At 32.0% G+C, this 15,491-nt stretch overlaps 1 pseudogene; it reads left to right on the top strand.

Annotated features, from left to right (window-relative positions):
* The first annotated feature begins 299 nt into the window (after nucleotides 1-299).
* LOC130798454 (DNA mismatch repair protein MSH2-like) lies at nucleotides 300-4,181 on the top strand (annotated as a pseudogene).
* The last annotated feature ends 11,310 nt before the right edge of the window (nucleotides 4,182-15,491 follow it).

The following is a 15,491-nucleotide window of genomic DNA, read 5'->3' as shown; positions in this document are numbered from 1 at the left end:
AAAACTTTTTAAAATTCTTTTATGAGTCGTACCATATGATCGGACACATGTGATTACACAATTAACTCAACTTAAAAAATAAGTAATCATTAAAAATTAGTTTTAATTAGTAAATATTAATTTTAATCAGTAAAATTCAGTTACAATCAATAAAAATCAGTTTTAATCAATACAACTCAATTGCAATTTATTATCTAAAATCATTTACGATCAGTAAAAATCAATTATAATCAAAATGAATCGGTTATAACTAATAAAAATCAATTTTGATATGGTGAACTAAACACTAAATAGAGCCGTACTACTTAGCGTTTGCCTGTAGCGGTGGCCGACTGACCGGTGTGCAGTCACAGGCTCACAAGCTACATTTCCCGCCAACACCAAAGAGGACAATTTCTACACTACAGTCTACAATCGACATGACACATACAAACCTTTTCCTTGCGTCTCGCTGCTAACTTCATTGAATTGTTCATGGACGGCATTTTAATTTCTAGGATCTTGATTAGCTCCCAGAATTCTAGCTTGGTATAACCCTAATTTAGTTTTTCTCCATTTTATTTCTATTTTTATTTCAAAGATTAAATTTTAGGTCATTTCCGTTTCCTTTAACTGGTTTTTGTTTCATTTTTTATGCAAAACAGGCACAAGGGATTTCTTCATTCTTTAAATTCTCGTCTCAGGTGAGCCTACTTTCCCTAATTATTCCAATTTCTTTCTTTACCCAAATGTTAATCTTTGCATTTGTAGTTATGTTTTTGGTTTCCATGATTAGCTGTTCATTTTGCGACCGTCGGGTCAGTTTTATGCTTTTCTTCAGTTCTATTTATGCCCAGATTATTTGGGTTTTACAAAGGATCAATGAGGAAGTTACTTTTATATTCTTAAGTTTAAAATTGAATATTCAATGGTTTCCAAAAAGGATCATATAGGGAGAATTGGGTCTTGTATTACTTTCCAAGAATGGTCCCGGGTTCGATTCACATCTAGCCCTTCCTTCCCTCAGGATAGATGGGAAGAATTTCGTAATTTCATTAAGTGTATTTCTATGTAGTTGATTTTTAGTACAATGACACCGTTATGATTTCAAAAATGTATTGCTAGGTTTATACTTCTCTTAAGAAGGTTTGCAGCATATGAAACAATTCAAACTTATCAGTTTCCATAAGAATGTTATCATAAAACCTTTTAATGATACCAAATGTAATATTAAGTTTTCATTCCTTTCTTGGTTGACTAAAGTATAATCTTTACCACCAATCTCTCATCAAGGGCGAAGCAGAAACATTAAAAATTGTTGAGGCCCTTTTTTTTTAAATTATATTTTTCAAAATTTTAAACTAAATTGGAAGTAATGTAACTACTGTAAGCTAATATTTGAATGTCCTAATTTTAGACGGTTGTGTGCTATTGGACACCTTGCACATGCTCAAAACTACCTCTGTCTCTTAAATTGATTTGTTTTATTGCCGACCCCATATGTTAGAGTTAAGGATTTGACATTGTCGTTTGTGTGTGTTGTTGCTTTCTTGGTTACTGAAGAACATTTTGTCGTTATATTATAATACTTCTATCTGCTGCATTTCATGTTGTTAATTATAGATGGGTTATTTTTGTATTACCATTTGATCTATTCTTGACAAATAAGGTTCAAAAGGTACTTTCAAATGTGAAAGAGTTGAGTTAAATCAAGTTTATCAAAATAAAGTGGGCTTTTTTTTTTTTTTTTTTTACTTTTATTCCTGTATGCAGTTATGAAGTTTTTAAAGTGGTTGGTTAAATATTTTAGCAACAAATATGTTCCTTCACACAAGTATTCTTTCCTTAATGTTTGGAATTTGGACATATAGAAGTAACTTTGCACGTTACATAGAAATCTTTATTTTGAAATTGGTTACTAAAAACTTAAAACATCATTATTTGCTTGATCTTGTAGCTAGTGGCATTGATATAAAACTTGAATGCATGTTGGATCGTTCGATAACTTTTTTTCTGTCCAGTTTATGAAGTGTGAAGTTGCTTCACCTGTTTGAGGTCTTTCGTTTTTGTTACATCACATGCACTAAAATGTTAATGTTGGTTTGTTACCTCCCTCTTACAAAAAATTTCTGCAGTTATAAACAGAATTGTCTTACTGCCCATGGAATATGCAGCATTAATTGCAAATACTTACTACCACACCACCACAGCCTTACAACAGTTATGTTGTAGTTTTGATCATGTTTGAAAAGATTGCTTGTGATTTACTTTAAGAAAGGAAACTTCATACTGTTGAGTTATATGAGGGTAGTGATTCTGGTGGGAGACTTGTGAAGAGCCTAAGTCCAGGAAATTTAAGTAATGTTGAAGATATTATATCGCCAATAACAAAATGCAAAATTCTCCAGCCAGTGTTCCATTGTTACCCAACTTCAATGTAAAGGATTGTATGGTTGGTTGGGGTTATGTAAATGTTGAAATAAGAGAGGTTGAATTGGCTGAATTTCTGGATGATACTTCACAAATGTGGAATTAGCTGGGGTTGGTCTGGGTTGCAGGGAATATCAACACTCTATTGCCAACTCAATTGAAGGAATAGAGTTGGTTGATGCATTATCAAGATGTGGTGTGACGGTAACCGATGCAAAATAAATCCGACTTTAAAACAAGGGATTTTGAGGCCCGATCTTGGAAGAGTTGTCCAAGGTTTAATTGAGCCTGTTGTGATGTAGTTTCCGAACATGAAGCTTCCCATGCTGCTGTGGGTACATTGCTATCTTGTGCAGAGGTACTTTTAAACGGAAGCATTTATGGAAATATCATTACCGAGCCATATATTCTTGGAAGTTACATACTTGCATGAGGCTTGAATTGCTGCTATGAGACCATTAAATGTTATGAAGAGCGAAAATGAATGCAAACAAAACTTAAGGCTGTTTGGTCTGATGAATAGAACCTGCAGTTGTGCACAGCTGAAATGATAAAAGGGTATTCTACATGTGGCTGAAGCAGCCCTTATTAGATCCGAATGAAATAAATATTTATTTGGTTATGCTACAAGCTTTTGTGTAGGATGTAGAACTGCTTTGACATTTGAGGCAACATCGGTATGGAATGATTTACACACAATCTTCAAAAGTGACGGGCAAGTTTGCACTATGTTGTAAAGCAGATAACCGTCATAGATAAACTCCTGATGATCTTGATTTTGCTGCTGATAAAGTATTAAAGTAAAGATGGAGAAGGTTTCACAATTTGGAAATAAACTCACTACACAGTCTATTATACTCGAGACCCGCAAGGATGGTGTAAAATTAACAAATTCTAAACTCAAGAAATTAGGGGGATCAGTATCAAAGGATACTCGAGGAGTAAAAGAACTACCAAAAGGAATCAGTAAAGCGAATGGTCCACGGTTCACCTTTTTTGAGGTATTCTATGTCTTAGTTCTTTGTTTTTCTTCTCTTTCTCAAGCTAATTTAATGCAATAAAGTTAGTTATGGATATGCACGTATTCGAGTCTTTAGCCTCATGGTTAGCTGAAATGGACGTGTTAATTTTGCGTACTTGGTAATTAGTTGTCCTCCTTACACGAGACCAAATACCTTCACCCGTAAGCCTATGCCCATTTTTTCAACAAAGTGTATATTATGGAAAGAGTAATTTGTCACACTTCTATGTTCTATCCTTTTGGCTGCCAAAGGATGTTGTGGATATCATCTGCACATTCAAGACGGGACAGAAACAGAAGAGAAAATTGAATTCTGATGCAGTCTCTCAGGGTGCAGCAAGGACCTACCGCTTCTTGAAGAGCAAATTGGAGAAGGATCATTGGTTAAAGCAGGTTCTTTAGTTATCTGCTCACTGGCATCTTTAGAGTTTATCTTATACATAGTACGCGAATATTAAAATTAACCGATTCTCTGAAATCACACATATGGTGATGCTCTGATTGTCGGCCCATCTTTGAAGAATCAGGTTCAGTACAGTCAGGCCAGAAGATGCCTGTGTATTGAGATGCCCCTTTTTTGTTTCCTCGACACAACTATGAGGCGCCTTAGCGAGAATATTTACGTATACACTTGTTTCTTGATGATGACAGGATGAATCTTCAATTTGTATGAAGTGAATGATGCAATTGTGATTAAGTAGAGTTTCAATTATGTTAATAAAAATCGAACAGTTGTGAAATTTGATTGATCTGTCCTTGGTATCTGTTTACTGTTAAACTGTTTACTTGGTTTTGTTTGTGCTTAAAAAGTGTACGGAATCAACTCTTTGTTGCAAGGCTGCTACAAAATGTGCTTGTGTATTTATCAAACTTTAAACACCAATTGTTCTATGTGGTGGTCTCAGCGTGAGATACGTTTAATATACAGTCTAAATATGAGCTTTTTGTTTTAAGAATGTTTCATGAAGAGACGGATTCTCGCAAGAATAGTTGGGGTAATATTATACATAGCCACCTTAATTGTTTTATACAATGTTAATAATTTTATCTCAAGTCAAAAAAGACCTTTTTTTTTAGTAAGAATATGTATGGGTAATATTATAGAGGCTAAATATGAACTTTTTGTTTTGAAATTGTTTCACTGACAAATAGATTCTCACAAGAGTTATTGGGGTAATATTATACATAGCCACCTTATTCATCTTATACTCTGTTAATGATTTTATAAGTCAAAAACTCAAAATCATTCAAAACCGTTAACTTTCTTTTATGTTTTGATAAACGAGCAAGGTTTAGGCACCGGACGATAATAGTTAGTCATTGGTGAAAAAAGCCCCACAATTAAAAAATAAAAGAAAAAGAAAAAAAGTTTATAATTTTGGAGATTTTGGACGGAAAAAATTTTAAAAAGTTACGGTTGTAAAACGCTCAATAGTACGAGGGTACAATTAATAAAAAAAACTTAGGAGTACCATTGATAAAGTGTTAAAACACAGGGGTACCATTGATAATTTCCCTTTTATTTATTTTTATGTTTTTGGAAACTGTGGTTTTTTTTCAGAGGTTTCATCTATGGATCTGTCTCGAGTCGAGAGACTCTTTAACCGCACTCTTGGGTATAAATTGTCATCTTTTTTTCCTCCCAAAACCTGATCATAGTTCCTACAAATAAAACACACCGAATAAGATGATGATAATGATCAATTCTTTTTAACGCTCAACCCAGGATATCGCATTATCATCATTATTACGTAACATATATAAATCGCTATATTGACTTCATTGACGGCTTATTCATTATCTTTTTATGTATATATATAGTACGTTACCCAATAATAATAAATTAAAAAATTTTTCCTAATTGGTTAAATAAAGTGCATTACACACAGTGGATAAGATTTTTACCAAAATTGTGTGTATTCAATATATCCAATTCAATTTAGGGCGTGATTAGAAGGCCAATGTAGTGGGTGCCGGGTGGTGTACTACTATCTCTGGAAAATGGTTCATCCCCTTCGCATATAAGACTATCCCAGGCCAATGTGAACAAGATAAGTCACAAACCACTGACCAATGACCATGTCTTTTTTTACATTTTAGGAAATTAATTGTCCCCATTCTTTATTTCTTCACGTAACTAAACTGCTATTTTTTTTTTAATATTACAGGTATATGACATTTGCATAAAGTTCCCAATTAATGCATTCAAATTTCCAAATAGGATTGACTATAGTCGGTCTGTACCATATAAAATGAGCAAATTAAGAAAATTAATAAAAGTTGATAAAAAAAATGTGTGATTACAAAAGTGGGTGGATGAGGATTATAGAAAATGAAATACATAGCAAAACACGTGAGACGAACGGAGTACATGCCTAGGGCGATATCCAATATATTTGACAATTATTGGATGCTTGGATTGCCCTCCCATTACAAACTTATGAATAACAAACGAGTTAGTCTTGTGAGTGACAATTTCTCGGTGAGACTAATCTCAAACAAAGAGGCTATATTCTTAAATATATACGTGATCGATGAGCTATTTATACCATATATAAAACATATTTCTCAGTGAGACCATCTCATAAAAAGCAATTTATGATAATAAAATAAACACATAGAGCTAGTTAGATCAAGTAATATTGTACAAACTTAAAACTTGTATATAATAGTGAATAGGTAAACCTATATGCTCTCAACACATGATGATTTGCGGACTTTATTAGGAGCTTTCGTTGTCACAATGCCCCAACAAACATAGAATTTAATGTGCTATGTCCATAATTAGGAGTAAACAACAAAAACAATGTCCTCAATAATTATTCATATGTAAGTTTTTTTTTCTCCAAGTTAGCTTAAATGTCCAATCTCATTTTGTTGATTTGTATTCTTTTTGATACACTAATTTAATCCTAAAAATTTGTAATTTAATAGTAGAGAGACCAAAAAAAGCAGAGAAGAGTTCAAGACTGGGGGTAGATCTAGATATTACATTAAGTGGGTTCAAAAAGTTAGAGCTAAAATCAAAAACAAAGTCAATGTTATATAAACTGAAGATTTTTCAATTAGTGTTCTACTAGATACATACCCGCCATGCACGAAAATCGAAAAAAGAGTTTTTGAGTTAATTTTATACTTGTAAGTTGTATAATATTTGTATAATATCCAAATATATGTTTCCATAGACAATGCTACAAAAAGTTTATATTATATGTTTTCCCACAAACATGATGTTATTATAATTATTTTATTGCTGGTAAATAAATTCAAAAAATTACATTGGTTTATAAATTTAGGAATAATATTATTCTACTAAATAAAGTTGAAAAATAATTTTTCTGTATCAAAATATTATTTTCTTTTATTTTGGAAATCATATTGAAAAATGATATTGATTTACATTTTAGTCACATTTCAGTTTGAAAATAATATAGGAATCGTATAAGAAAATAATAAAGCTGACCAAATCTTATTCTGCACCTTAAATAAATTCTTGTATTTTAGGAAATGATTTTCAATAAATAATCAGCTGCCACGACAGCATAAATGAGCGGGAAAATATTGAATGAGAGTTTGACATCTCGTTTCTTCATTAGTAGTCTTTATTATTATAGATTATAGATAGATTTATAGATACTATTCAATTTGCCAAATTATTCACTGTTACCATAAATAAACTCAATCCTTAAACATCGCCACCCTTTTCATTTTATCGCCACTCCCAATGAAATTACGAATTTGCCCCTGGACTTTAAAAAATTACGAATTTGCCACTGGACTTAAAATTTCCTATTTATACTCCAACCTCACTAAATAACTCTTTTATCACACTTAAAAAACAAAATTACAACATAAAATTTTTGGAGCTTAAACTAAGAAATTCAATCCGCAAACAATTAATCGAGGTAATTTTTATTCGAATCGTATTATTTTAAAATTAAAAAAAACGAAAAAAAAAATTAAAAAATTGGCCGAGTCGCAGGAAACGTGCGAGCTCACCGCGGGCTTCATGCGACTGACCCGCGGTGGGCTTGCACGTTTCCTGCGACTCGCCCAATTTTTTATTTTTTTCGTTTTTTTATGAATAATTATTATTAATTTTATTTATATTATTATTATTATTATTATTATTATTATTATTATTATTATTAACTTTTTTATATTCTTTTAAATATTATTGTTATTATTTTTGTTGGTGATGTTGTTGTTGTTGTTGTTGTTGTTGTTGTTGTTGTTATTATTGTTAGTAAATTTTTATTTAATTTTATTTTTAAATATTGTTTTTGTTATTAGTGTTATGATTATTATTATTGTTTGTGTTATTATTGTTATGATTATTATTAATGTTATTATTTTTGTTAATATTATTATTATTATTATTATTATTATTATTATTATTGTTAATTTAGAAAATTAATTACAATAATAATAATAATAATAATAATAATAATAATAATAATAATAATAATAATAAATATGTTCTTATATTATATTTTTTGATAATGATTAGTTAAATATTTTTGTTGCTAATTAATTATTGTCTTTTGTTCATGTGGTTAATTTAACGTAACGTTTGATTATGTTTATTTATTAATAATAGTTAATTAAATTAGCAAAAATTGTAGTAAATGGCTGGTACTCACAGGAAAGGAAAGGGTTTTTTTAGAAACTTGCTAAGCGGGAATAGTTCTAGGCTTACCCTGCTCAGAGGGGACCCTCATGAGAGGGGGGTGACGGGTTCTATTAGAAGGGCTAGGTTGGAAGAGGCTGCCAGACACAGTGAGGCCCAACGCTCGAGTACGCTGAACTAAGTGCGTACTCGTTTTGATGACCATGCTAGCAGCCTCCAGAGTAGTTGGGGGGGTTTCTAGTGATGATGATGTGGAGTACCAAGGCGCTGTTGTTCGCCCAGGGGACTGAACTGTTGTTCGGGGGCCCGACGGGAGATTTGCACGTGCCGACCCTAGTTCTTCAGGCGCATCTGAGCGTGCCGGACATAGTCTCATTGATAATGAGTCGCCACGAGGGAGAAGGCGCTCACAGTCCGCTGGAACGGACTGGTTAGCCACATCGCCCCAGCCCGAGGGGCCCACAGATACGCGCCTGATACCCAGCTATAGTGGGCACATAACTAAAGTTATTTTTGACGGCTCTGAGCGTACGCCTCCGGTTTTGGAATGTCGTAGTAGAAAGAAGCCGTTGGAGGCGATCATCAGACTGCGGGATATGACCGATTCGCTTTACGATGTTCTACCTGCTACTCTCCTCGGCCGGCTACCGTACGTTATGCACCAGCACATTAACTGTGCTTTGATATCGGCCTTCGTGGAGAGGTGGCAGCCGGATACGAACACCTTCCACATGCCATGGGGGAGATGACGATTATATTGCACGACGTGCAACGCATATTGGGCATAGGTATTGAAGGTTCTCTACCGGCTGAGCCTTCTGAGGGGGAGTGGCAGGTCGGTGTTACTAATCTGTTTGGGGAGCCCATGTCCAAGCTACGGCGGAAAGGGATATTCACCAGCAGCTGTGTCAACGTTTTTGAAGTGATGCAGTTGTGTCATCGGTCCCAGGCTATGGAGACCCCAGTCAACAGCCTACTACACAGCTATTGTCGCCTCTACCCTGCTGGCGGATAAGACCAGAACCGGCATGCAACCTCACCCGATACTTGCCGTCAATGTCGATCAGGATGAGATCGCCTGGGGTGCGGTGACGCTGACCTACATGTATCGCCAACTGGGAATGGCATCTAGGGCTGGTTGCAAGACCATTGCGGGTTGCCTCACATTGCTTTGGACATGGATCTACGAGTACTTTTCCGCCTTCCGCCCTCATCCTCGCCGAGCAGATTTGCCTAATAAGACTAGGGCGGAGATGTAGTCCACGCCCAAGCCAGGTCGTGAGATCAACAGGCTGAGGGACTGCAGAAGTATACTGGACTGCATGACGGAGACTCAGGTATTGTACATCACATCACACTTTGTTATGCATGTTATTTTAATTTTTGATTATTTTTATATGTTAACTTGGCTTGTATGCAGGTGGAATGGACTCCATACATGACTTCTCCAAGGGCATTGCTGAATGAGCACCCACGCACCACCTTCATCGGGGGTATCACTTGCTTTAATATCGTCGAGGTGTATTTGCTGGAGAGGACAGTGCGACAGGTCGGCTTTGTGCAGGCTATTCCCCCCCTCCTGTGAGACCAGTCCAGGATGTACGACCGGCACACGGTACCTTTTTCTTCTAGCCAAATACCGAAAGACCTTTTTGTTTCTAACCGACCAGGTAGTGACGATGGATTTCCATCTCTGTTCAAATTCGTTGAGTGTAGATCTTTCAACCAAGGGGTTCCATCTACTTTTCCTGAATACCTGCCCTTGTTGATTTCTTTTCCCGCCACACAACTTGTCCACCATGTTCTCAACGTCGTTTGCAATATGTCAACTATGTAATTCATCTAAGGAATCAAATTCTCTATCCGTAACAAATCTACCGGAGTAATCTACGTTGTCTCCTAAGTTTTCAAAGTCCTGCAAATTTGAAATATGAAACAAACCATACATTAGGTCATTAAAAAATTATACATACAAACATTAATAATAAAAACATTCAATAATAAAATAAAAATTATAAATTACTTTAATAATTAAGATTAAAATATTAGCAATACAAATTAATATTAATTAAAAATGATAATTTACTTAAATAATTAATATTAAAATAATAAAAATAGAAAAAAGATAATAAAATAATTGTAATAATAATAAAACAAATTAATATTAAATAATAAGAAAATAATAATAATAACGTATAATTATAAATTATTTAAATAAATAATAACAAAATAATAGTAATGTTAATAATATAAATTACTTACATTAATAATAATAATAATGATAATAACAAAAATTAATAATAATAATAATAATAATAATAATAATAATAATAATAATAATAATAATAAATACAAATAATATTAATAATAATAATATTATTATTATTATTATATTAATAATATTATTATAATAATATTAAAAATAATAAATTACTAAGACGTATAATAATTTAAAAAATCATGTAAATAATAAAAAAAAGTTGCACAAAAATCGCGAGCAGACCACAGTGGAGTCGCACAAATCGTTTACTAAGACGTTTTGTGCGACTCAACCACGGTTCACTCGCCCAATTTTTGCGACTTTCTTTTTTTAAAAAAAACACCTATTCAAATCGATTAAAGTACATACCGGATCCGATTCATAGTCGCTTTCGTTAGCCATAGTAAATCGATTCCAACTAACAGCTTGTTCAAAATCGAAGAACGTTTTTAGAGAGTTTTTAGAGAGATAGTGTCGTGTTTGAATTCGTATATCATATAAGGGCGCGTTTGAAAATTCAATATATATAGGCTCGCGATAAAAATATTCGAGATTACATTTAAACTTTAAATTTAATGTCTTTAAAGTGATAATAGTGTTATTAAGTGCGATTTACATTTATTAAACAAGTCTTAAGTCCAGGGGCAAATTTATAATTTAATTAGGGAGGTGGTGATAAAATGAAAAGAGTGACCATATATAACAATATCCAAATTTGATGGATATATTAAACCTAAAAAATATCAAACAATTATTAGTTGACTACACTAAACAGTTTAAATTTTGGCCAATACTTTAAGAAAATAATCATTTGTATTTGCTCATAGGCCATAATTAATACTACTCTCTCCGTTCTTTTTTGATCTTCCGCTTTGGGTTTTTCACACATATTAAGGAAAATAGAATCTTTGGGTTGTAGTGGGTATTATTTTAATTAAATAGTAGTGTGAAGTAATGATTGTATTGGAAGTATAAGGTTGTAGTGGGAATTATTTTAATTGAATAGTAGTGTGAAATAATGATTGTATTGAAAGTATGAGAGAGAAAATAAATATAAATAAAAGAAAAGCGGTACATTAAAAGAAAAAGGAGGGGTTTTAAGGGGTAAAAGTGGGATAAAAACTTTCTAAAAATAGAAAGTATTTTAAAGTGCAAGAACTTTTGAAACTACCCGTTATAGTAATGTGGAAGATCAAAAAAGAACAGAGGGAGTATAACCAATACAAAAAATTATAACTTATGATACACTAATACTCGTTCAATTTATTTGTTAAAGTCATTATAACTATAAACTATCAGTTTAATTTAGACACTTTTTCAGTTATTTATATATCAGATTAATACAATATAATAACTTTTTTATATCATACCTAAATAAATATATTTAAATTTTGAAGAGTCAAAAAATGAATTGAAATCAAATGACCTAATACCCTACTATGTGTCTCCGTCCCTATTCAAGACCTTGACATAAGATCAGCTCTATATAAAAGCATTAGGTCATATGCAAAGCAAGTAGGATAAATTAAGATTCTAGAAAAAGCAAGGACGACATTGGATGGCCTTACAATACCTCTTTTGGACTTGAACACATTCAAAGGACTTATTATATTCACAAGCAAATAGTAATTTGTCCATCTCATTTCACCCGCAGTAACTCAAGAGGCGTACAATCGTTATTATTTGAGGCATTTCCATTCCCATCTATTTCTATCTACCTCTCCTACAATCCCCACAACGTCTCATATTTACGTTATCTCTCTAGTAGATCATGCAACCATTAGTGCAACAATATATCTTCACCACTGACAATTCAAGCACAACTATTTGCTTCTTTGAATCACAAAATCTAGTTGTCATCGTAGTAAAGTCTCCTTCATCACAATGCAAAATCTGTCATACAATCTCTCAAGAATGCAAAAAATATGTCTTTAAATTCGTCATTTGCCCTATTATTGACATATGTGTGTAAGTTTTGCAACTGTGAGAAATGAATTATTTGCCACACATAGCTTGTCTCAAAATTGTATTGCTTAAGGGTTTGGATCTTCGGGTACTTGTATAGGGGAATGTTCTTAGGTGTGTGCATCGTTTTCACGGAAAACATATTGGTACATGTCTGAATATCCACCGGTAGCAATGTCATGTACCATATGTACATATTGATTATCCTCATGTTTCGCCAAAGCTACACTTCTTTTCGAATGACTACAACAATATTACTTTCACTAATCATGACATCGTATTGATATCTCTAAATCGTAATAATTCGCACAAAATCTTTCCGCAACAAGTGATCCCTAACTTCATTTAGATATAGACATAGTTTTTACATTTATTACATGGACATCTAATCTTCACAACTTGACTATTATTAATTGCAAAATTCAATAACACTTCTCACCCTTTCATGAATTTAAAATTATAAATCCCATTGACAAATCTTTTGTACATTCAACTTAAATCATTTAAATAAATCCTTCCATTACACAAATCTATAATTATCAATATGTATTTTTATATTTATAAGAATTACAATTATAATATTATACGAACTCAAATATAATAATATATAAATTGCAATACATATATCCAACTAATTAATGATATATAATCTTAGCTTTTTGATATGCAATCATTACACAATGAAAATTATACAACTACAATACACTAATTATATTACAAATTTATATACACATAATCCTCCTTAATTTTTTTCCTTAAAATGTAAGTGATCACTTTAAAATAATATGAAAATTGGACCAGCTCAATAAAAAATATCTAAAAGTGAAACCGTGTTAAGAATTTGTGATTTTCTTAAAGATACATTTTCAACACAAAGCATTATAATGACTATATATATATATATGAGGTAGAAGTTTATATAGTTTATGATATAATAAAAAAGACTAATATTAGTAGAATTAGGTTCAAGTACAAGAAGCAATAATGGAAGTGTGGTCAACAATGTAAGAAGCATTGATAAGTAAACCATTACCCATTGGGTGTTTGAGGGGGAGGGGCTACATATGAAATAGCGGCATACATATTTGGTAAAAATTCTAGGGTTTTAAAAATCAAATCATTTATATATATGCGCATTATGTGCTTCACTTGCTTTTTCTTGGTACATGTAACAGGACTATTCCTACTACTATTAATATGGTTTGCAGTTTTTTCTAGGCTCTTGTAATATCATTACAATATAATTAAATAGATGCGAAATAAAAAAATTAAAAGTTAAAAAAAAAAATAAAATTTATTATAAACAAAATTACCTTCTTGGTGATTTTTATGTAATAATACTAGCTAGCTCCAGTTTTATATAATCCTAACATCTGCATAGACCAAATTAAATAAATAAATCATACAAGTAAATCATAAAAATGAGCCGCAGTAAAATCAGCTATCCATGTGACTTCGTCACTGTATATAATAGATTGTTTAATATTTGTTTCCTTCAAATTCCTTTTAGTTACATCTAATCATGTTCAATCCATTACTTTTACTCTCATGTTTTGGATTAAGTCAATAATCTTTAATCAGTTGAAGTTAAGCAAAGCAATAGCTTTTCGTAAGAAGTGGGACAAAAACCTAGAAGCATAAGTAAAGATGGGATGAGAGTACATAGCTAGGTAGATGAGACATGACATGAAAATAGAAAGCCCCAAGTAGTAGGGTACACAATAATGTGGTGTGGAGAACAACAAGTACAAGCAATAAAAGTGGACGTCATCTTTTTTTATAATAATAGAAGGTTTGAATGAAGATGATGAGTCCTAACTTTTGTTTATTGTTCCTATTTTCTTTTGCCCATTTGTGTCAAGAAAATGTCCACGTGTGATTACATTTTAGTGATTTAATGAGATGTAGACTAATATATAAGTTTGATAGAAAACTCTAGAACCTCTTACTACTATATATATATATATATAGTTTTGGGAAGGAAGCTGATCACTGATCAAGTTTATGTGCAATCAACTTCTTTTATGTGGGACGCTTGTACACACGAGCCCATGACGGTTTGTGAAGATGATATATAAGCTATAGCTAGAAGATAATGCATGCGTTATTTATCGGAGGGAACCCTACAAACATACATTCCATTAGTCATTAGAAAGTATTGAAAGAGAGATATGAGATGGATAAAGATAAAATATAGCTAGATAGAGATCCTTGCATTAAAGGTGGAACTTGACTAATTGATAGAGAAAAAAAATTAGTGATGAGGGCTGTTTAGTGTTCAACACTTTTGAATGAAAATGACGCCCATTTGTATTGCCAAAAGATGCAATTCTTTCAATGGTATGAGAATTTTTTTTCTTGACATTAATACCCTCAACAACTAGGGCATATGACTTTTTTCACATATTTATAAAACTTACTTTTTTTCAAAAACATATACGTACGAACATTAATTTATTATTGAAGTCTATATATAAAAAATAACTTATTATTACAACTAAAAATCTAGAAGGGCGAGAAAATCAGAAATTAAATGGCATATATATGCTTCTATTTCAAGTGTTTTATAAAAAACGCAGCATAAAAGATAAAAAATTGCAGCATATAGATTTTTTCTACTCATGAAAATAATTGATCTAGCTTTGTGTAGGTCGGTAAAAATCAAACTTATATGGTAGAAAATAAAGTTCTCAACCATTTCTCATGATTTGGTGTTAAATTTATTAAAATAAAGATAAAATCTAATTGACAAAAAAAGTTACATTTTATGAGGTTAAAATTATTTGATTATCTTAATTAATCAAAATAAACCCTTATAAAAATGTGCTTTATTGTAGCCCATCTGGTGTTCTATACAGGATGCAATGATTTCATTATAATTCCATGTTTAAAACCTCTACAAAGTAATTAATGAAATAATTTATTTAATTTGAAACTGCATAATTGTTTCTCCTATGACCAATAACTTTCAGTACTTTGCAATAAATAATAGGAGTAGCAAAATTCCAAAAAGTGGTTTGAATAGATATAGAAAATAGGAAAGACTTAAGGCTTGCTGTCTAATGTAAAAAAATATCCTTTAATAGGAAAAATATATATTGAAGATAGGAGTATAATATAAGTAACGCTCTATAATACCCTCAAGTCCAATTATACTACTCCGTTCTTAGTCTTTACTCTTTATATTTGTTTTATCTTGCCTACAA

This window comes from Amaranthus tricolor, chromosome 13 (genome assembly GCF_026212465.1).
Source record: "Amaranthus tricolor cultivar Red isolate AtriRed21 chromosome 13, ASM2621246v1, whole genome shotgun sequence".
NCBI classification, from domain to species: domain Eukaryota; kingdom Viridiplantae; phylum Streptophyta; class Magnoliopsida; order Caryophyllales; family Amaranthaceae; genus Amaranthus; species Amaranthus tricolor.
Note: the sequence above shows the minus strand (reverse complement) of the source record. Positions and strands in the feature narration are given on the sequence as shown.